This window comes from Dermochelys coriacea, chromosome 7 (assembly GCF_009764565.3).
Source record: "Dermochelys coriacea isolate rDerCor1 chromosome 7, rDerCor1.pri.v4, whole genome shotgun sequence".
In the NCBI taxonomy this organism is placed as follows: Eukaryota; Metazoa; Chordata; order Testudines; family Dermochelyidae; genus Dermochelys; species Dermochelys coriacea.
Genome location: NC_050074.1, coordinates 63,454,480 through 63,479,484, shown reverse-complemented (window position 1 = coordinate 63,479,484; position 25,005 = coordinate 63,454,480). Strand labels below are relative to the sequence as shown.

The 25,005-nt window shown below is 38.8% G+C and overlaps 1 protein-coding gene across 4 annotated transcripts in view; it reads right to left on the bottom strand.

Annotated features, from left to right (window-relative positions):
* LRMDA (leucine rich melanocyte differentiation associated) overlaps nt 1-25,005 on the bottom strand; it is a 959,691-nt gene that overhangs the window by 705,018 nt on the left and 229,668 nt on the right. The window lies entirely within an intron of this gene.

The following is a 25,005-nucleotide window of genomic DNA, read 5'->3' as shown; positions in this document are numbered from 1 at the left end:
CTTGACATAGGGCATTTAAAATAAATCTCTTCACACATTCCCCAATGCAGGCCACAGCTTTTCCCTTTTTAAAGTAAGTCTTAATTTTAGAGAGGTATTTTATTTCATTTAGTTGATCCTGTCATGTTAGTCTCTGTGACTGGGGACCTACAGCATAAATCTGCTGATCTGCTTTTTTTTTAATCTTAGTGCTATTGCCACTGATCCCCTGCCCTCTATAAGCCTCCTATACAATGTTCTAGTTAACATTTTTTAAGATTCTCAATGAAGTTTGTACTATTCTTCATCCACACATTCACTCGACCACTCACTCACTCACTAGCACACAAACATCCATGAATCTCATGACAGCTATGACAAATATACAGCCCTCAGCCATATCAATCCCCTGAATGTTCTCCAGTCCTTCACAAACTTGCTTTGTCTTACTAGGAGCAGCAGCTGAGCATCCAACTAAAAAGAGAGTGCATTCTCTATCTTTATCCTGGGAATGACAGGAATCTGCACTGCCTGCTCCATCTACCACAATCCAAGCCACTATCCCCAGCCTCCTTGACCTGTGGGTGCCGCAGAGTAGCAGTTACACACGTTGGTGGAGATCTTAAGAGCTTTAGCAGAGAACTATTCTTATTTGGGCAGGAAGATTAAGTCTTCATCCTTTCCTCCTCCCTCATTTGCCAAGCAGAAAAGTAAGGGGCATAAAGCTTTGCCCTTTACATAGACACATAACCCCCACCTTATTGAAGAGTGGGTGGGAAAAAGTGTTAAAAGAACACTGGCAGAAGAGTTTGCCTTGGGTGATCTTCAGCTTCTATGCGAAGGCAACTGTGTGGTATCTTCTATGCAAAGACAGATGATAGTACTATGCTGTGCAGTCTAAAAAAGTTTGACAACTTATTTAGCATACTCTTCACCATGAAGTCTAGAATACCTGATTACAATCAGTCTCTGTCCAACTCCACCCATCTACCATCCACCATTTCTTCTTACCCTGTTTAATTTCTAGGCTTAAACTCTTTGAGACAAGTGCCTTGTCTGATTAGAAGGGCCTTATCACACAGTATAAATACTTTCTTCTATGCCATACTTTCTAAAAACTATACTGAACATCTTTTTGATCAATTAACTGATCTATCATATCTTTCAGTGTTCACTTAACCATTAGCTGTGCAAGACATGACATATTTCAATGTCAATCTTACTGAGTGCAAGTTTTCAAAGGTGCCCAGTGAGTTTGCACAGCCAACCTAACTTGGGGCTGAGCCCTTTGGACCAAAGCTCAAGAGTCAAATCCATCCCCTGAAAAAAGAGATTGGGAGGCTTTGTCTGGGCCAGCAGGGAAAAGATAACCCTGGCCCCTTTAACCACTGTACACACACCCTCCATGTGGGCTTGAGAAGGGGAGCTCTGTGGCTGATATGCAGCATCCTTCTCTCCAGCCAAAGACCACTGGTTCCCTCACACCCCTGAGGAGGGTCCTGTAGACTCTTCCAACTGCCTAGGAATACCATTCTGTGCTGGGAAGAAAAAGCGACATCATTCCGCTTGGGACTACAGTATGACTAGACTTTTGGGGCCTTGCTGTGGGCATCTTGCTACTTGCCTTTTGGGACTGGGAAGGAATTTCTTCCCTCACTGCCAAATTGACCTAACCAGAGAGTTATTTTTTCATCTTCCACAGCAGCCCAGGGACCCAATTAGGTTAGGGTGCAAGACCCATTTTGTTGCAAGTTGGCAGGTGCCCAGCACAGGTATTCATTCATTAGGAGGTCCAGTTCCCCTGACATATAGGGATTGGAAGCTCATTAGGAGAGGGCATCTGTTAAAGATGATGGGGAATGAGGCTGAGGGTCCTAATGTCTGGTACAGAGAAGAGACAACCCCCTTTACCCTCTTACAAGGGGAAGACAATGGGTACCCATCAACATTGCTTGGGACCAGGTGGAATGGAGCAGCAGGGGGCTGATGGTAGCCTTCACCCTGGTGGTCTGGGATACAAAGGAAGGATGACATACAGTGGATGAATTCTAGCTTAACAGTTCCCAGACGTGTTAATAAAGTTGCTGTCTATTTAACCACATTCTTGGTGTCATGTTTTTCTTCCATGGTGTTAAGGCCAAAAAATTAAGCAACAGTTAATGATAGGACTCATCCCAACCTTCCACTAGAACACATAATATAGTCATCATTCATTTGGATTACAGTATTTCCCTGTGATTACTGTAGCACAAAATGTTCCTATAAGGTTATGAACTGGTTTGCATCATTCTATTGCTAGAATTTAATACCATACTAAGTGTGATATATCTCATCCATGATTAATCCTGTCCAGTTGCTCAGCAAGTTTCTATAAAACTTGAAATATTGTACTCTTAAAGCTCCTGCCAAATCTGCAAGATACGATGGTAATGCTGCAGACAGATATGTCTATCTCATACTAAAAAACCATCTCCATGTTCTGCTTTTGTGTTCTTGGGGAATATTTATCCCATCACTAAAGCCTAGAAGATTATTTATTATAGGATTATTAATACCACTCAACACAAAAGTAAAATTAGAGAAAATCTGAAGCAGCCCATTATTGTTTTTAGAGAAAGCTACATAAGCTATATATTCTTCTTCTGGTATTCAAAAAGCTCAGCATTGCACAGCAAGCAGAAAATGTGCATCCTAAGCACCTCCCATCTGAGTATCACCCTGAACCTCAGGACTATGTAAACTCCCACCGTGAATGCCGTGAATTAAAAGTAGAGGAGCACTTTAAAATGTCAGGCCAGTCCCTGGGGATTTATATTCTTTATATGTTTTTATAGAGAGAACATAATTTCAAATGGAAAGTGAAAGCAGTACTCTAACTTCAGTTATTTTCCACATCTTCTCTAAGCTCTGAATGGCCACTTTGCGCCATATAGTCTCGCAAGGAGTGCTGTAAATCAGCTGTAAACTTCATGGAACAACTCTTGGGGAAAGAGAAGACTCTTTGAAAAAAAGCAGAGGGAAGGGGGAAGCCACAAAAGGTCTTTAAATGGAGAATAAAACAATATCTTAAGGTGGGATTTTCAAAAACATTCACTGTTGGCTTCCTCTGTTCCCTTCGAAGTCAGTAAGAGTTTCTCCATTGACTTCAGTGGGAGCAAGGCTGGGCCAATGCCGAATGCTTTTGACAGAAAAAAAAAACAAACCACATCTAACTGCTACATAATATGATAATTATTTGTATTGCAGGAGTGTTCAAAAGACTCCAAATCAGCGTAGAGGCCCCATTGTGCAAGAAGCAATACACACACAGATAAGAAGACACAGTCACTCTCCTGGAAGTCATACAATAAAAGCTACATTACACTTAGCTTCCACCTAGGTCATTTGCTCAAGCAAAGATAGAGGGGAAAAATATATTGCTTCTGAAGACAGTGTACATATGAGTTATATGGATTAAAAATAATAAAATCATAAGTGACAAATGCTAATTTTCTTATTAAAAAGATTTGGAGACGCTAAGAGCCAACAATGTTTAAATTACATTATAGCATAAAAGTGTCTTTCACTGTCAAATCAATCATCCTGTCTAAACTCTAGAGTGTTTTGTTTCATCTCCTCTCTGTTGAGGATAGTAATGCAAAATAAGTTGCTCTTGATGAGGTTTGTTCAAATAACTAAGTGGCCAAGTCCTGGGCATAAGGTAAGACTATAACACATCAACCAAAAGTTAATAATGCATTGCCTGTGTATAATGTTTTCTGTGATAAATCTATAGTAGTTTCAAAGTTTCAGTATCATTTATAATACATTGAACATACTCAAAGGCAGAAATATCGTGCTATAGAATTTTCAGGTTTTAGCAGCAATTTAAACAGACAATTTTATAGAAAACTGAATTGTGTAATTAAGCTACCTGGATAAAAGGCAACAAGTGCATTTAAAAATACCGTTTTGTAGACACATTTTAGTATAGAACTTTGAAAAAATTCACTGCAATTTTTTTAATTGTGCTTTGTATTTATGCCTTGCACAGAAAAGTACAGTAGAGAGTTGTTGAATAAAAGTTAACAGTAAAAAAAAAAAAAAAAGATATTTTTCACTCATTTACAATTTGGCCTATTCCTAAACATTTAATATTACCTTAACCCTTAAAATACCAAATGTATCTTTTAGAATTTTTTGGATGGTATGTGAAATACCTATGCAAATGACAGAGCTGAACTTGGCAAGACCCAGCATAGGCAGGTGTTCAGTCAGGTTCTCAGCCTAGCTCTACCAAAGCACTTCAGTGGTGGCCCACACACATCCACAGTACTCCAGTCCCAGACCTTCTCGCAAAACAGACTGTTAGCCCTTCTTAGTTGTGGGATGTCACTGTGATAAGGATAACAATTACAGAAGGACAAAGCTGAGATCCTTAAACTCAAATCTAGTTGAAAAAAAGAAGTGAAAAGAAATCAAGAATTAGAACACAAACCAATATGATAATCCTTGTTAACTTTCAATACTTGCTAACTCAAGATTTCCACATTCTTCACGAGTCCCTGAATTGTTCATTCCTTAATAACCACTCAAAATGAGCAGCACATTAAAGAAATGCAATACAAATTTGACTGGACTCACTACATCTGAGATATCCTCCCATACAGTATAAAGCTAATTTAGCTGTCACTTACTGTGAGTAAAATGACAAATATCTGTAATATCTGTCAGGATATGACTGTTTTAAAAAGAGTTATGCAGCTGTCAACATTTTGATGACTTTAACAAGAAGAAAAATAAATGAAGAACAGCAGAAAACAGACAGCATATATTATGTATCCAGTTGCCAACCTCTTCTATTACTTATATTAATAAAAAAATCAAATTACTTCATAAAATAAGAAAAAGGCTTCTGGAGTATACTGATACAGGTAAATCTGTTAGGACTGATGAGATAGAACTGTAACATGCACTGCTACAAATTGAAACTAGGTCTCTCTTCAGCAAATGAATATTTATAATAAAGCAAATCAAAGTATATAATTTAGAATCATTATTTAGGCATGAGAATATAAGGAATCTTATAGAACAAAGTAAAATTATGACTTGGAGGACAAGCATACTTGGGCTTCCTACTTCTAAACAAGATTTACTCTTCACATATTTTAGGAAATCCAACATTAACTAAGATCTTTTCAGCTCCTGAAGAAAGAATGCATCCTGTTTCCAACATTCCATAATTTTCACTAAGAAGCATCTTAAAGAATTGTTTGCACAGATATTTGAGAGTGAAGCAAAGAGATCTATCTCCTTTCTTGCACATCCACTATCAGTTCATTTTTATTGAACCATCAGTTTATGGACATTGATAAAAGCTTTCTTTTGGGAGCAGTAGTTCACTCATTGAGATTTTTTTTTTTAATCATCACTCCTTCCATTTTACACCTCCGTTATCGAGGATTCTTGCACAAAAGCATTCTGCTGTTTGGTAGATTTGAAGTATAAGGGGGAAAAGCAAAAGCAAATCATTACAAGTTTTAAAAACTCCGGTTGTCAGTGGCAAATTATGGTTACTCAAATGTTGTCTAGTATATAATATTTGATTAAATTTGCAATTCTATACTGCTACGTCCCATCTCATAGGAAGCTGAATTTCATGGCGGTAGGAGTGGTTGCTATACCGCATGTAGGGCTCAATATTCTCACTGTATGTGGGGGACTCCATTTGAAGTCAATGCAAGCTGTGAATTACAATAAGTTGTAGGCACTTGCACATTTTTAAAGGATGTGTAAGAATCAACCAGAGAAGGGACACCAACTTTTTTCTACTTCCTCCCCTCCCTAAAAACTCCTACCTCTCACCATTTGCCACACTCATCTCTTTCAGCTTCTTTCTATTTAGAGAGAAAACCTGACTGTATTAACTACTGCTCCCAGTCTTAGCAAATGCCATATAATGGCATGCTGTTGATGTATCCCTAGAGTAGCTCTGCCTACAAATTGTGCCCCATCAGGCATCCAGCAAGGTGCACTGTACACTTCAAATTCCTATGGCTTACCATGGGAGAGCTAATGGAGCTCAGCACCTCACAGGACTATTATGCAGGGTACTTTGGAATCATCATCAACATCTGAAAGACAAAGTACCAGCCAGAAATTGATGATGAATGTATACACCGTATAGATTTCCATTAAGGGGATTTTTAGTTTAATGTTACTGTAGGTAATTACTCTACACACATGCTGTACAGTGGTTGCCATTAATAAGTCGGCATGTGAAGTCATTAACTGTGTGCAATACTCCTCTCCACTGACAAAGAGGGTGGTCAGGATGAAGCACTGTTACAAGAGGCGGAGGAGGTAAAATATTGTCCTACCATAGCATATGGGAACACTGGTATAATAAAAATCTTGACCGGAAGTTTGCATTGAAAGGAAAATAGAAATTTTAGATAAGCAAATCAGATCTTAAACTTCAGAATTATTAGGAATACTAGCAGGGAAAGATTCTTCAGAGTCCTTATAATGCATCTCTCTGATAGTGGGATTTGAGCATGTAAGAGAACAGTTTAGAAAAAAAGCTACAGAATTCTACAATCATAGAGTCATAGAAGATTAGGGTTGGAAGAGACCTCAGGAGGTCAGCTAGTCCAACTCCCTGCTCAAAGCAGGACCAACCCCAACTAAATCATCCCAGCCAGGGCTTGTCAAGACAGGCCTTAAAAACTTAAGAATGGAGATTCTATCAATCCTTTAATAGTGTCCACGTCTTAAGAGATAAAGGAAGAGTTCTTCAAGCTGCAAGAATAAAAGAAAGACAAGAAGATCTTTCCTTCCTGCTCTCTCCCAGATTTGAGCCCTATTACTCAAAGCACAAGAATTTATGGATGAAGAAGCGGAAGCAACCATCCCGCTGCTCCAAGTGCACCACCAGAATAAGACACGTTTCCTAAAATGTAAAATCAGGAAATAGTCTTCTACCAAAAAGATGATAAGAAGAGGACAATATAAAACACAACCTGAGAATTCTGAAAAAAGATAAAATCATTATTTTAAAGCCCCATCTTTTTAGATTTTTTTGTTTGTATCAGTAGCTGAAGGAAGAGGTCTGGTCTACACACAAACCATGTCAGTTCAGCTAAAATCATGCTGATTTACACACTGATGTAGTTACACACTGATGTAGTTAAACTGGTACAAAACGCTGTGTAGACAATCTTATTTCAGTGTGAGCATGGCTCAAGTTTTTTTGCTTAAGTTGATTGCTTCCTGACTTATACTAACTTGAAATAAGCCACTCAAACCAAAATATGAGTATTTATCTATGTTTTTGCACCAGTTTACCTAGAATAGTTTTTAAAACCGACTTAAGTTAAACAAATTTGAAATTTCATCAGGTACACAAGACCAACGGTTTAGTTTCTCTTTTATTCTAAAAGACAGAGATGTAGTTTAAAAACACTTAGCATTCTTATGCATAGGTATAGTTTTCAGATATATACATTGTTTTACTTAATATTGTTTAAAGAATTTCAGTTATGACTAAAATAGAAACATTGTAAAGAAACTGCAAGCCAATATGAAAATATGCATCTATTTCCCTTTAGATTTGTGCCCTATTTTGACTTTAACATTTTATATTTCCACTATTGTTTTACTAAAACATTACAATGACACTTAACTCTGAAAGTTTGTTGGTCGTCTGGAGTCACACCACCTCAGGCTTTGATCCCATGAAGTCTCAAGTTAAGCAGGATCAGTGTTGCTAGAACATTTCAAGATTTACACTCAGATTTTCATACAGTTCCCTTTCACCTGTTGTGTTGCTTCCATATAAAAAAAAAACCTAACTATACAGTGCAGACAGTGAATAGAGACCATGCTTTCAAATTCAGAAAATAAATGAACTGGAAAAAAATATATTTATTGATCTCTCAGTTATGACAATATTAGATATTACTTGTTACTATCTTAAGTTACCTTTAAAAATCACACCTCTGACTTTTTTTTTTAAACTATGTCCCTTTAATGATGGTACTTTAGATGCCAATTTTAAGTTTCAGCCCCTTCCTAATAAAGCACACCTACTTGATGAAAAATGCAATTCAGATAGTGGACGACACCTCTGGTCATAAGTTTTGATTATGATAATCCGCAATAAAAAAAAATACCAGTGTGACATTGCACTCCATATGATTTTATGAAAATATGATAATGAGTGTGAATATAATGAAACTGGAATATGCTTCATGCAAAAGGTCTTTTGTAAGGTATCATTACAAAGCTTATAATCTACTGAGTGTGGTTATCCTATTTGTATAAATGTATCATACTTGTATCTGAAACTAGAAATATGAAATAGAACTCTGAGGTTCTATTGTAATTATGCAACGTGTGGGCCATTAACAGTGGTTTGGAATCTTGATGGCTCCCATCAACTAGGACAATGGGTTGTAAATGGCTCTGTTTACTTGCAAGCCTTTCTGTGAGTCAGGCCAGGAAAAATGAAGGCTTGGGGTTTCACAAGACATGTGACCATGTCACCTGGTACTGGAATCCATCTTAAAGCTGGTGCTTTTCCATTTAGAAGGAGGTGGCTGGGGGCACCCAGAGACACAAAAGATTTCCGCCTTGTGCCAAAGCTATATAAGGGGGTGGAACAGAACAAAGGAGGTTCCAGTCACGAGAAATCCCCTAGTTCCCACCTGAGCTGCAGCTAACAAGAACTGTACCAGGGGAAAGGATTTGGCCCAGACTAGGAAGGAGTCCAGTCTGTGAAAGAAGCTCATTGGAACATCTCAGAGTGAGATTTTATCTGTAATCAGTTTCTTAATGTATTAAGCTTAGACTTGAATGTTTTGCTTTATTTTGCTTGGTAACTTACTTAGTTCTGTCTGTTATTTCTTGGAACCACTTAAAACCTACTTTTTATACTTAATAAAATCACTTTTGCTTATTAATTAACCCAAAATAAGTAAGTAATACCTGGGGGAGCAAACAGCTGTGCATCTCTCTCTATCAATCTTATAGAGGTTGAACAATTTATGAGTTTACCCTGTATAAGCGTTATACAGAGTAAAACGGATTCATTTCGGGTTTGGGAGCTGGGAGTCTGGGTGCTGGAGACAGGAGCACATCAAGCTGTTTTCAGTTAAGTCTGCAGCTTTGGGGCACATGGTTCAGACCCTAGGTCTGTGTTGGAGCAGACTGGTGTGTCTGGCTCAATAAGGCAGGGTTCTGGAGGCCCAAACTGGCAGAGAAAATGGGCTCAGATGTACTCTCAGCACATCAGGTGACAGTCACAAGGGGGTTTCCATGATCAAACCCATCACAACCAGCATACAATTTTAAGCTTATTTTTTCATATTTATGCCTGTACAACCCCAGGAAAGAGAAATATGTCTAAGATATCAGAAAATGCAGCTTTCAAATATAGCTGTTCCACATTATCACACTTATCTGTTGTTTAAAAACAGGAACAGCTGGGTTTACCGATAAGAAAACAGGAAGCTGTTGTATGTTTTTGCACAGATGTTTGTAAAATTCTTTTCTTGTTAAACATATATCTAAGAAATGAGCCACCTTTAATCTTCCCTAATGACTTAATCAAATGAAATAAATGACATGGCACAATATCTTCTTCAAAACATATAGTAATAATAAACATCAGAGCATGCAGGTTTTTCATATCTCACAGAAAGTTAGTATAGCTCTGATTGTGCCAAAGTATTCAAGCACTCATACAATCTGATTAGGACCAAGTAATTATTAATACTATTTAAAAAGAGGGAGATGCGGTTGGTTTGTTTTTTGTATTCCTGCACTTGGCTTTTAGTTTGAGAGATGCATCTATGGGAGTTCTAGCAGGTAAAAGTTATTCCAAACAATTGAACTACAGAAGAACAAATAGCACATTAGCAGTGAGCCCCCAATTTTCAAATGAAGTACAAGCACCGTAAGATGTGCGGATAGCTTTTCCTTATTCTTCATTATAAACCCCAGCCAGTCAAATAAGCATACTGATAATGGGGTGAAGGTGTGTGTGTGGCGGGGGCGGGGAAGGGTAACAGACTGAAAAGTACCAGAGAACTCGTCACGCTATTTACAGTTGCACATGAGAACATGCTTTTGCACTATGTACATTTTTGAGGGAAGCATAGTCTAGTGGATAAAGTAACAGACTGGGATTGATAAAATCTGGTTTCTATCCCTAGTTCTGATTGGTAAGAACCAGTATCCATATACCTTACATTTAAACAAGGATACCCACCTTTTTAAAGCTCCAGTCGAGCTACAGATGAGAAGCAGTGACTATTACAAGTACTGTAGCATAATCTGTTCAACTATGGCCATACCTGAACTATCCCAGATAAACAGATTGGTTTAGAATCTGGACAGTTTAAAAAAAAAATCTCATACCTGAAGTGCCACCCACTGTGAAGTGCTCTTAGACCACTTTGCTGAAAGTGGAACTAAAAATTGGTCAGTCTCTCAAGGAAGCAGGATACCAATCTAGTGCAGAAAGCAAGAACCCATCTCTGACATGGTTTGGTCTGATCACGTATGTAGAGATTTAGGAATGACGTTCTGGCCACTAAACACAACTCGGACCAATCATCAACAGTGAAATCCAACAAAGAATAGTTTGGCCCATTCATGACCGAAATAATCAATCCCTTCTTAGCCTTCCCATTGCACTGGAGCATGAAAAAGATCTGACAGGTTCACAAGAAACTGATCGTCTAGGTACTTACTGAAGTGATGAAGCCCATATCTGAGTACCTTTAACATAAATTGAGACAGGTGAACTAACCAGACCAAGAGAGAACAAACTTTCAAAAGACTACACATATCATTTGATTCCGAAACTCCTTTTCCCCAGGAAACCTCATTAGAAAGGTGGTAAGAACTAGACTCCGACAGCACCTATGTCTGCCAACATCGAGGCAACCAGGGTTTACAACCAGGGTTTAGAAATGCCACTCAAACTGCTCTAGTAGCACTGATGCATGGGCAGCTCTCTAACGCTACGGAAAGATGTCAAACCCCAATGCTCAAGTTCTCTGTATCTTTCAACAAAGTCCTTCATGAGCTGCTGCCAATCCACATGGAAGATCTACCAAAAGTACATGGTAGCACAGCGTATGATCATGGTGTAGATCAGCTTCAGTCTTTCCTTTTAAAGGGATGAACAATGGTAATAGGTGCCAGTTCTCATCCTTAAAAGCTTTCACAGAAATCAGTCCTTTCTCTTTTCCTTTCCAACACATATGTGAACCCATGGAAGAGTTCATTCAACATCACAGGCTTTCAATACCATCAATACATCAGCTTTTACATGTTATCAGGAACAATCAATCATCTTCCCACATGTACCCTCCTTAAACATGCCATACCAGGGTTGAAGACAGGAACAATATCCACATATTCTAGCAACACTGGTGAAGTGCAGGAAATGAGAATGCTCAGGAGGAGGAAAATCCTCTTTGTGACCATTTCCCTGGTCAACAGCCTTTCTGACCCAAGTAAAGTTCTGAATGTAGTGAAGAAGTAATTTTTATACTGATGCTGCTGCCCTCAGAGCAGAGCAGAAAAAACTATCCCACTACTGTACAAGCCTACAGACCTGGGAGGCAGCACCATCTAGGCTGGGATAAGGCCTGAGCCCCCTATTCACGCCATATTGACAGCGGAAGCAACTGTGAGATGTCTAAGCACAGCAGCTGAGTTAGCTGAAATAGCAGCACACCTAAAAAGCTCTTTATACCCATTCTGTAAGGAAGGGCTAAAAGTTGCTTCCAGAGGAGCAAACAAAGAACCAGCATGAGACAGACACATGGAAGACAAGCAAAAGTAAATCACCAAAAGCATCCCAATTAAGCAGAATTACCACACCCATAAAACAGCAGTTAGTGTTTAGAGAGATTCCCTGCAGTCATCTCAATTACGAACATTTCCCAATTAAGTATGGCCTGATAAGAGTACTACTGTAAGTGAGAGAGAAGCAGGATTCATAAGCAGGGTTAGGCAACATATGCATTATAAAATTAGAGTTGTTTTCAGATCTCACTTCAGTTTCACAAATTTCTTCCATTTTTGCTGGAAGCCTTGAAATTTCATGTTTTAACTCAAAAAATAGGATCATTTTTGCCTTCTGTTAAGACTACTTTGGATGTGCAAAATTACATTCTTGCACAGGTTTTTCGAGGGCTTTTTTTGTTTTGTTGTTGTTTTTTTTTTAATAAAAATTGGTGGTATTTCAAAACTTTGCATGTTAAACACACAAATATGGCACTTTGCACATGATTTATGAAAGCAAAAGTTTGGAGCCACAAAGTGACTTGGGATGGAACTGACAATATTTTTTTCATTAAGTTACACTAAATATTTTTCCCTCTCTGTCTTTGCTACTTTAGCCCTAAACCAGGGATAAGAGATGGCTCTTTCAAGCAAGATTTGAACGAACAGTGTAAATAAAATGCATAGAGGGTGTTCCAGGTAGCTTTATGGGAGAGGGTCCATTGTGGCTAAGGGCGGGGGGAAGAGGAGGAAGAACAAATGAAGCACATTGATACCCTAAAAATTCACACCTTCTGTTTAGCTTACAAAACAGATACAGCACCATCAATGACAGTGCAAACTCCATGCATCTGTCCTACCAATACAATGCAACCTAGTAATGAAGTGTGCATTTGTAGAGGTGAAAGGATAGCTCAATCTCCAGTCAATCACTGATCTTTCTACTAAGACTGCTGGCAAGTGACCTACCTGTAACAGTGGTTTGAGACAGAATTTTGGACCTTACACCTGTCCTCTTACCTCTAGACTAAGACTCATTTAATGTAAATTACTGAGAAGCCATGAGACAATAAGAGCTTTCAATTTTTATCTAAGTGGATCTGGAAGTGAAAAGCCCTGTGCCCCATTTTTTTCTTTTCATTGAAGTCAAAGGTCATCATTCACTTCAATAACAGAGTTAGGCCAATCCATGAATATAACAAGAAATCCCACCCTTGGTCTATATTTTAGACTACCTGAAAAATTTCCATGTCAATTAGAACCCTTTCATGTGCAAAACAAAAACCCCCCAAGGAAACTAGTGTTCTTTCTGATCTTTACCAGTATAAGTAAGTAATATTTTGATCCTCATTCATCACAAACATCCCAAAAAAGTATGTGCTGCTAAAATTCAACATTAAGCACAACAAATAATTTACAGGAATACTTATATAATGATACTTTTAGAGAGCTCTAATGAAAAACTGGCTAATATTGGTACTACAGTTTTGTTGGGTGTCACTATAGTTCTCCATGCGTTTGCTTTCCTTTCTCTTGTATCACAGTATTAATCTTTGATTGCACAGCCTCCACTTGTCCCTGTTTTGTTTAGTAGTGTAAATAATGTGAAAGAGTTCTCAAAAGAAACAAAAGTGGAAACAAACAGAATAGGGGCAAAGGTGGTCACTATTCTCCCCTCATTCATTACAATGTGGTGTTGACTGTAACATTTACTTAGATGCAATTAAAAAGCTGACACTAGCAAGGAAATCTCAAGTAAAGAATTTCCAGGAAGGTCACATTAAGGAAAGTGGCAAATCCAAGTCCACAACCATCTTTCAAGTGTCTGTGTTTTGCATTATTGCATTTGCATTATTGTCTACTATCAACAAACCAAACTGATCCATCATTTCAAGGAACAACTAAAGATACCTATTACCTACCTCACTTCTATGCCACAACAGCTCATATAATTTGCTTTGTCAAGTGCGACAGCATGGATGTACAGCGAAATGTGATATGGAATCAAATTAATATAGGTTCGCTTTTACAGCTGTGCTGTTGGATCATATAAAAAAAGTACAAGTTTGATAAAGCCTTTTACATGCAGTTTATTTTGAAGGATTAGCATGCTATTGCCTATGGGTAGTACCAAGAGCCAGCCACATACTCATATTTGTATACTGTTAATGGCATTCTTCTTTGGTACATCTCAGCATGGCCTACAATTGTGAACTAGAAGAACAGCATGCACTCGAATACCTCAAGAGTTAAGAGTCAATTTAAAAAAGGGGACAAAAGGACTCTCTTCTGCAGGACTTTACCTCAGGAAAATACAGATGGACTCACTGTGGAATCTTGATTTCCCAAAGAAAACTCCAAAAATAAAAGTTACAAAATAATTCAGAAGTACACATGGAGTGAAGGGGGAGAGTGGGCATGCATGCAGCAATTCTATTTGTTTTACCAAAGACTTGAAAGAAGATCTGAAACTACAATAGTTTCCCTTCATTTCTACAAGCAAAGTTTTATTGTAGCACTTAGGCCATCAGTCACCATGCAACTACTGCAAAATACAGCTGGCAACAGAGGAATTCAAGAGTCCGTTTTGTGCCAGTCATGCATATTTTTCCAGTGAGACACACTAGATGATGTGACATCATCACTCAATTTAAGAGCTTTTAACTCATATAATCACCGCAGCTACAAGGAACATCAGGGTGACCAAAGCTTTGGGGGAATGTCAAAATTCTTTCCAACACTTCACATAAATAAATATCTGAACCACCACCACAACAACCCAACACAATCCAGATTTATTACATTAGCATTCAAATTTGGGCCCAAATTTTCAAAACATAATTCAAAAGTAATGATGGGTAGTGAAAGTATACGTGGTAGGATTACAGCAAACTAGTGGAACCAACATGCTTATGTTACATAATCTGTTAGCAGCTCAGTGTCCATATGTTTGATAATAACTGTGTGCCATGCTTCATTTTTAGAAGAAATAATCTGATTTACAAATCCCCACTGGCATTTGAATTCCAACATAAATATGTTAAGGATTTTCTCCTTGTGAAATCATTACATTTTGCTAGTGGGATTACAGTATTCTATCTGTCCTTTTTTAAAAAACTATTTTTGAACCATTTTTACAAATTTTTTCCATCTCTTGGCCAAGTTTTCAGTTCATCTTTATTAAGATGAGATTTAAAAAACAATAAATTCCATAAACTCATAAAATAATGAATGAGATGGTCAAGTTTTTAAAAACTGCTATAGATTATTATTGGTCAGTTTATTGGCTTGTATAAAGATGAATTCACACTGGTTTAGTTAAACCAATGCAAACCCCTTTGGAAACATACTTACCAGTAAGGCTACAAGTCGGTCATGGATTCTGTGATTTTATGTAACCTCTGGGACTCCAGCCCCATCCCATCCCTCCACAAGGGGACTCAGGCTGTCAGTCCCAGGTAGCGGGGCTCGGGCTCCAGTGATTTATTGTTTATTGCCCGCATCCTGTTTGTGATTTTTTTTTTTTAAACTAAAAATACCCTTGATACCCTGAGCCTTAACTCATCATTTAAAACTGATTGCATCTATTTAGCTTGAGGTACAGGTTTATATGCCAGGTTTTAGAGTGCCCACACATCAAGTTGTACAGATTCAATTAAATGTGGTTTTGTTTTGTTTTTTAAAACGCCTTTTTTAAATCCAAAACTACAACTACATGTGTAGACTGAGCATATGTATATTATACCATTGCAACAATGATATTTTTAATTGTTATTTATAAGTGTTATAAAACCATTTTGAAACAGGAGTCAACAGGCTATACTCCTCAAGGGTACCACAAATCTCTCACTTCATTTCCTCAATCTGAATGTAGACAAACTGAAATCCATATTTAGCAACACAAAGGCCTATATCTGTCTATCGTAGGAGACAATTTCTATTTTGTAAAATCTTTTAGGATGTTTTATTTCCCTTTCAGTTTCATGCCACAATCCTGTAAACACTTATGCACATATTTAATCTTAAAAAAATGAGTAGTCCCATTGACCCTGTAGGATTGGGGCCTTAAACTATACTTTTCCTTTCTGCTACCCACCAAAGAGCCTCTAAGAATTAATCTGCTTCAAAAGTCTGGCAAAGGAGACTGATTTCTTCATTGCAATGCACTGGCTCTGTTAAGGATATCACACCAGACTCATTCAATTCATTTAAGAGGCTCAGATAGTATAGGTTTTGTATCACTTGTAAGAATTCACAATGGAGTAAATTTATTGTTAAAAAATGAAAAATAAATTAAATAATTCAGGGTGCAAAAGGATGAGTGGATAAAAATAATTTCAAGATGTACCCAATCTAAACTTGGTCTAGTATGGAAATTTGACCTTTTCACACGAAGACCAGCAAAATGCTAGATGCAACTTTCATTTCAGTCACTTTAAATCTTACAAAGTAGACATTCAACTAAAGTTACTCATTAGCGCTAACAAGATTTTTTTTTTATCCTAGTGAAAGGTCATATACTCTATGTAAAATTACTGGCCAACTGTTGTCATTGCAAGAAGCGAGAGTATTTTGTAATAGTATTTTTTTCAATATGCAAATATTTTCCCAACTGCAGTGCGAGGTATTCTTAATGTCAAACAATGTTTCATTAGCTGAGAGAGAGATTCTAAGCCCAATGAATGAATAAATATAATAAAAGTTGATATATTTTAAAAAGTAATGAATATAATTTTTACTCTGCTTTATGCTGCTATAAAAAGGGCTCTAAGTGTACATCTCTTCTGCTCTTCTTCATTTAACTGCCATAATTTATGCAGATAAATGTTTGATGAATTGCATCAAGAATAGTATTCAGACCGCCAACATCAAACTACTTAGCTACCATTTTTCTTTTCTCCTATTTATGCGTCTTTATATTACAAAAAAATCAAGCTACTAACATTAAAAATGATCTACTGTTACCAAAAGAAGTATCGAAGCATAACACAGAATAATAAATTATTCTTTGAAGGTTAAAGACAAGTTTAACATATCTATGCTTTGTTACATTGGACTCTTTTCAAACTGCAGTTGACTGAGGGAGGCTTTCAAGTGACAAAACTGACACCACACTAATGCTATCATCTCCTTGGGTTTAGCTCGGGCATCAAAAGTAATGTCAAGGACAGATCAATGTTTGTGATAATTCACAAAATAATTCAGCTGGTTATAACAGCTATAAGTGGATGGTTTAAAATTCAATCCAACTTTGTATAAACAAGGGAACTTTAATCTGACCCACTTTCTTGAATTAACCTTCTATCAGTCCTATGATATGAAAATAGGGAGCACTCATTCAGAGACCTACTGAAAATGCCCCACAGAACCATATCGCTCCTCAGAGAAAGCACTGTATTGATCCTTATGATCACCCCTGTACCACTGAAATTCAGGCAATAAGAACACAGCTGAATCAAATTCACACCACAAGATGCACCATAGGTCTATATCACGTAGACAAAGCATTACTATACCCTTACTTTTTTCTTTAGCATTTGCTTATATCGTTTTGTTCTATACATATAGTCGGACTATTTTACACCAATTTAAAATTTAATTAGAAAAAAAGTTATTCCATCTCCAACCACTTATGCGAAGCTGTTCAGCAAAATGTAACATTTACATGCATTGTGAACAAGATAACTATATGGACTGTGAGGTGGGCAAGAAATGTAACCGGTAGTACCAGAATTTTTATTTTGTCATTTCTATTTTCCTTATAATCACAAATCACTCAGAGATACTCACATACAGAGTCAGGCTGTAATGGGCTTCCCCCCCCCCCACCCCATGATATTGTATTGAGCTCAGTTGTGAAAAGTAATGTTTAATTGAAATAAGGCTTTTTATTAGCAAAGGATTTTAGTCATAGGAAATTAGGGATCCATTTTAATACTCAGAATCCATATTTCAATATGTAATTTGAAATGTAAGCAATTGAGCTGTTATCTTTATGTTGGTTAAAGTAAAGTTTTCAAAATCACTTTTGTTTGGATTATCAAAAATTTAAGATTTACCAGCATTCACGCTTTCAAAAAAAAGAGACTCTGAGAACAAACAATATGATTAGAAAGGGAATATAACAATATGATTAGAAATTCTAATCTCACTTACACTTTTAGAAACAGCCAGAGCACCACAGTAAGATGAGAATTTAGCCCATAAATTTTTTAAAAGCTCGATGTAGTTTTTATGTATAATTTCTTGAAGTAGCAATGAAAACTCTACTTTTTCACTCATCCTATAGGATATAGGCACGCACATGTAAAGATGATTACTAGTAATCAAAGCTTGGTCTTTAACGGTTTTTCATAAAAGTCACTGCTGAAGTATGCTAAGATATCATCTTAACAGGCTGGCTATCATTACTGGAGCTACTGCTCTTATAATTGCTCTATGCCTGAGCCAACTAAAATTGCATGACAGCTGTGTTCTTTCATTAGCCTAGGTATAAACTGCTCTGTGTATGAGGTTTCCTGCTCCTGAAGCTGGCATGGACTTTCTCCACTGATCCTTTCAAATTCCAACATACTATGGCCTTTCATACTATGGCCTTTGGCAACAGGGTGAGGATGGATCCTATGGACTCAAGAAAATAAGCAGCTTCTTATGTTCGATGTCACGCACTATTACTGAATTATGAGGGGGCAGCACAGTTAAGAGGCTTGAAATTATCCAGGAGCGAAGGAGATGTAGATGGTACAGAAAGAGAAGCTGAATACAATGCAACCCTGAGTTTCTCCCCCTGCTTCTTTGTAAGTTGTGTCTATATCCCAAAATTTCTGCTAGAATTATTCTACTGTTCCCTTCTCAGTACATGCCTCACTCTCTATACTCATCCTTCCTTCCTCCCTTCTAGCTCCTCTGGTCATTGTTCTACTTGAGTGTGTGTCATGTTATTCAGAGTCTGGAAGCAGAGAAGGTAGTAGTGACAGCTTTTATTCCTCCCCTCCTCTCATTTCTCTCTTTCGTGGTCACCACATCTGAGATGTTTTTTAAGAGATTGTGTTATTTGATAGATCCCCATCTCACTGCAGACAGAAAGAAGCAGAGCAACAACAGAGGGTCTGCCAGCCAGGGTAGGACAGAATGCCTGTCAATAAGTGAAGTGAGGAGTCACTCTCCCAGATAGTTTTACATTTATGCTCACAGACAGAGTAGTATCCAACAATCCATCCACCAAGGGACAAGGTCTCACATAGTACTGAAATTCTTCCACTCCAATACTCACTTCACTCTTTTGATATCTGTCGACATACATCTGATCCTACAATAAAAACATTCAGCTTAATTTGCAGTATTACATTTCCTTTTCTTTATATGCGTTCACTCAGCCTTCTCTGCATGTACAACACCATTATTTTGTTTTGTTTACACAGTGAGAACCTTTTTTCTTTTAAGTTCTAAGTCCAAGTACCACTGAAAAAACCACATATAGAAGCCTACTCCAGTACTAGGTGCAAATACAGAGATGTGTCTATGTTGGCAAACCCAACATTTGATAATTAAAATAAATCAAGACCTTTATTTTAAAAGATACATGCTTTGTCAGACCAGAAAGTAAGGATGAATCCTATTTCCATCCCCTATTGCTAAATAGGGCTGTGACCCTGCTTAACCACTGTGGTTCCCCTGCAGAAGAGAGGTATTAGGAATGAGGCCAAGAGCAAGGGGCTCCCTGAACTCTATGAAAATCTGCCATAGGCCATTCACAATCAATAGTGAGCACTGCAGAGGCAGAGGGATGGGAGTAAATCCCCAGCCACCTGAGCTCCATGTTGGGGGTCTACGATTTGGCTCTAACAGAGAAACTGCACACGGGCAAGGAAAATAGAGAAGTATATTTCCTACTACTGCTAGAACAAGCTCTTTAATCTGGGGAACACTGAGGCAGCTATATAAATCAGGTATGTATAGTAATATAAATTCGATGAAAGAGTAAGAATGAAAGCCATCTCTCCTATTGGCTACTGTCTCCTTTAACTGGCAAGAAGTGACCAACACAATATCCACGTTACTTTGAAGCTTAACTTTTAACTTTTCAGACTGATTTTCCAAAGGTCTTGAGGGACATTTAAAACCTTAGAAATAAACCAGGGCTCAAATAACCGGACATTTCAGCTCCACAAAACTCCTGGGCATTGAACAGCTTAAGCTAAGATAAGCAGGAGTGTAGCTACTTCCCCTGCTTCTACGAACTTTAACTCCTCCCCAGAACTCTGGGGAGCCTTACAGGTTTGGGTGGAGCACAGGATCTGCATGCAGGTGGAGTTACAGTCAATGCAACATGAATGGTAAAAACAGTTTTACTTTGTATTTTAGCAGAGATAGGCTAGATCTGTAAAGTTCATACTCAGAGGCAAAGCTCGGGCCATTTAGATCCAGGATATTGGTCTAAAGCACATCTCTAATTTTTTACATTTAAGACACTCATTATTGGTACCCTTCCCCATCTCCAAGGGGAAATATTAGGTTTGGCTTATTAAATAATATTTTGTACTTCCACGATACCATTCATCAAAGGATCTCACTGCACTTACGGAAATGTCAAACTTGAGAGCCTATTTAAATCATATTTACAAAAATTCAAACTGAGCAAAAATATGAACGATTAATATAAGCACATTTAACATTAGCTGCTAACACCAAATCTCAAGAAGAAAATGTAAAGTGAGAAAAATCAAACAATTCATCTCATCTTTCCTCCCCAGTGCCAGAATAGCCAACAAACCTTCAGTTTTCAGGTTTCTGACAAATTTTTTCATTTTACAAGAGTAAAGACACTGCCTTTTTCATTGTGCTGGGAGACCTGACTTTCTTTTAATTAAGTAACAATACCCAGTAATTTGGCAAGAAAAAAAAACTCTTTTCTGACAGTTTATCTATTTGTGTCTTCCTTCTGGAGTTGCCAACAACTCTTCTATCTGTTGAACCGTCACTCCATGTATTGGCTCGTACAAACATAATTTCTCCATATTTTTATAAAGTTTTCAGTAAAGTAGCAAAGCAAATTTTTTGCAACCTGACCTGCAATGCAGCTGTGCAGCTTTGAGTTGGCTGATTTGCCGAAATCTTGCACACTTCCGTTCAATAAACATTTAATTGATTATACACACAGGTTCTCTTTTCTTTATGATCTATCAACACCAAAGATAAGATGTGACACCAATAAAACACTTCACAGAATCAAGACACTAAAGACATATTAGATATAGTTGTGCAGTTAAACTTCAAGAGGGAGCAATATAGGAAGATTCCCTATGAGAATTTAACACTAGAAATGAGGATAGGGAATTACATGAATGAAAACTCAAATGTAGAACCATGAAAACTAAGTAAAAGCAATGACTAAAACAAGCTGAAGGGGAAAGGAAGCAATAAAGCACCATTGTCTGTAATGGTGGGGCTATTGGAAACAAAATGCTTCAATTAGAAACGCGAGACAAAAAACTGTCAAGATGTAAGAATTCAAGAAAATTTTATTCTTGATGGCGGAGATAAATTCATAACGCACTATCAAATGTACTGGTGGAGGGGAAATGGTAAAATAGCATTACACCCTAATAATGAAATTACCAGCTGCAGGACAGAAGAATGAATCTTAGCTGAGATGACGGAAAGAAGAAATCAAAAGAAAGGTATAGAGGATTGTCATATTTTAAAAAGGCATAGATGTGAGCCAACTAGTTGAAACTTTTTGCTTTTGCTTTTTATTTACTCTAAATTAAGAGAACTTCCTTTATAAAGGAAATGCACGACACCAGAAGGGGGAATCTGGGTAACAGGGAGTGGGGGGGGAGGGTGAAGACCAGGAATATGACCTGGGCCAAGGGAAGCCAGAGATGAGTATGAATCTAAAAGGTGGAAAAATAAAAGGGGATCAAGGAATTGGGGAATGACTGATGAGTGTGAAGGGAGGGGCTGTAACTGGGAGAGTGGGACATTGGCACTAGCAGCTGTTGGGTGTGTGCTGCCCCTCGGAGGGAAGCCATACCTGTCAGAAGTGGTTAAAGGTACAGGAAGCTGCCCAGCAGATAACTTTGTCCAAGGATAGATTGTGACCAGTTATGCAGGCAGCACATACACACAGCAGCCTCCTCTTTGGAGGTCCTTAGCATCTTCCATATTACTTTGTCCTGTTCACTCTGCCCCCATGACCTGTGAAGTGGAAGTATATAGGTACAGAAGCAGCACGTTGCATGGGGGAAATATGCACGTTTGACTTCCTTCTCCACAGTAAAGAGTGCCAACTGCCTTCAGGCCTTACAGTGCTAAAACCCTAAAGACAACATTTGGGCAGGTAAAGAAAAGGAAATAAAGCTGCCAAGACTAAAAGGAATGACTTAAAAACAATTAAAATCTAAACTTTTAAGTCTTCCAAAAATGACTGTAAAGACAATAAGTTGCTTATGTTACATGAAGCCTTAAGTGGAAGAGATAACCTTGACAAGTGAATATGTTCAGCTTGCTGTAGTTAAGAGACCATAGTGGATTTTGAAGCACCCTTTCAAACACTGGGGCCAGTACGGCCTTTATCCTTATTATATCCAATGATTCAATATAGTGAAGCACATCTTAAGGGGTCACTGAAGAAAAACCAAACAGCGGCTGCTTAATAGAGGTAATAAATAGAGCACAACTCTATTACATTTGCTTGGAGGATATTCAGAGGTGAAAGTGGGTCGGTACAGAGTACCGGTAAGAAGTGGCCACCAGTCCTGGCCCGTACACAGCTGACATTAAAGCACTGCCGCGGCAGCGCCTTAACATTGCTGCCCCTTTTGGCCCCCTCCTCTGTCGGCAGCCCGGCCAGTAGGGTCCTTAAAACACTGCCACAGCAACACTTTAATGTCGCTGCTCCTTTTGCCCCCCCACCCACCCAGGGCTGCCGCCAGGGGCAGGGGGCAAAAGGGAAGCTGGCCCAGGGCCTAGTGATTTAAAAGGGCCTGGGGTTACAGTCACCACCGCTGCAGCGACTGGAGCCTCAGGGCCTTTCAGTAACTCCCCAAGCCCTGGGCGGCGCAGGCCGTCCAGCGCTGAAGGGCTGGCTGGGGGAGGCTGACCCCCAACTCCCCACTTCTGCCAGAGGCCCCGCCCCTTTCACCTGAGGCCCTGACCCTTCCAGGGGCCCAGAGCCAGACCCCCATACCAGTAAGACTTAAATTATTCATCCCTGAAGATATTCCTTTTAAGACAGAACACTACTGAATACAAGAGCCATCTGTTTTTACAGGTTTCCCTGCAGAAGTTTCTGTCAGGTAAACAAGTGAAAACTGAAGCTAGATTTTATCTAGGTCCAGGTTTGCACTGGAAAAAAAGAGGAAGAGGGAGCCTACTCCAGTGGCTCCAGGGAACAGAATTAGTGCCTAACAGCCCCAACTCACTGAGTTCGTTTCTGTACCCACACAGACAACCTGAGACAATTCCTACCCAAAGAGTTTACAACCTAAGTAAATAAGACAAAGGGCAGGAGGGGAAAGAATCACAAGGAAGTGAAATTACTTGACCGAAGACACACAGCAAGTCAGTGGCAGAACAAGGAAGAAAACCATAGTCTCCTAATTCCAAGTCCAGTGTTTTACAACACTGCTATGAAACCTTACACATATAGGTTGCCTGTTCAAATCCAAGCCAGGTCAGCAGTGACCAAAAATAGCTACTATCTAATGACTTTTGGTATCTATCCAATAACTAAAGGACTACATAGCCACATCACAAAATCCTACACCTCAACAAGCACCTGTACTTAAAATCTCAATGAAGGAGCCATGGATTAGATCAGAGGTGGCCAACCTGAGCCTGAGAAGGAGCCAGAATTTACCAATGTTCATTGCCAAAGAGCCACAGTAATACGTTAGCATAATACTCCCGCCCCATACCCCACCAATCAGCACCTCCCTCTGCCTCCCCATGCCTCCCACCTGCCACAATCAGCTGTTTCACAGTGTGCAGGAGTTTCTGGGGAGGTGGGGGAAGTGGGAGGAACAAGGGCACGGCAGGCTCTGGGGAATGGGCAGGAGCCCTGGGGGAAGGGGTGGAGTGTGGTCCGGACCTGGGGCAGAGCCAGGGTTGAGCAGTTAGCACCGCGGGCACATTGGAAAGTTAGCGCCTGTAGCTCCAGCCCCAGAGTCAGCACCTGTGCAAGGAGCCACATATTAACTTCCGAAGAACCACATGAGGCTCTGGGGCCACAAGTTGGCCACCCCTAGATTAGATGCACCTGAAAAATCAACCACTTTCTCACTACTAGAAGAGGATTAAAGCACAGAGCAGTGTGAAGAAACTGCCACTGTCTGCCCATACTATAGCTGTTCTGTAGGTAAACCAAAGACCTCGCACTCCAGAACACTCAGAACCACATCCTAACAACAGATGTTTTTAAAGCTTTACTTTTACTATAAATCCATTGCTTTTCACTTTGGGTTTAGCACTGGGACTGCAGTACATCGTGAATGCCCCCATGATTATTTATGGAAAGTGGATCCAATATAATGACCTGTTAAGATCTGAATTTAGGATGTACTCAGTAAACAGTGAAGGACGTACACAAAAGGGACGATTCAAAACCATGATGGGTTGAAAGCCTTTTCAAGCATAGAATCAGGGCATTTGGAACAGGCACTTCCAGGCCTTGCACAGGATATTCTCAACCAGCCGAGAGTCTTTTGATACATGTCATGAGAAAGGCTTTGACACAATAAGTGTCGTCTTAACCTTCCATACATCTTACACAATGAGGTGCTCAATTATGAACACAAGTTTCCAAGTTTCAGAGTAGCAACCATGTTAGTCTGTATTCGCAAAAAAGAAAACAAGTACTTGTGGCACCTTAGAGACTAAAATTTATTTGAGCATCCGATGAAGTGAGCTGTAGCTCACGAAAGCTTATGCTCAAATAAATTTGTTAGTCTCTAAGGTGCCACAAGTACTCCTTTTCTTTTTTTACAAGTTTCCAAGAAGCATTCAAGCTTCTCCTTGCTCTGAGAGCATTAAGTCAACTTTACCTTGCTGAAGTGAGGGAATGGGTTGGATGGATTGACAAAAGGGAATCTGTTCCCCACCTCAGCTGGTGTAGTCTACCATGGATACTCATTCATCATTTTGGAAAAGTATGATTATGATAGAGAGAATCTGTTATTTATATAGTGCCCAAAGCGTGCCATTGTTAATGCTTTATAGACATATAGTTAAACAGGTCCCTGT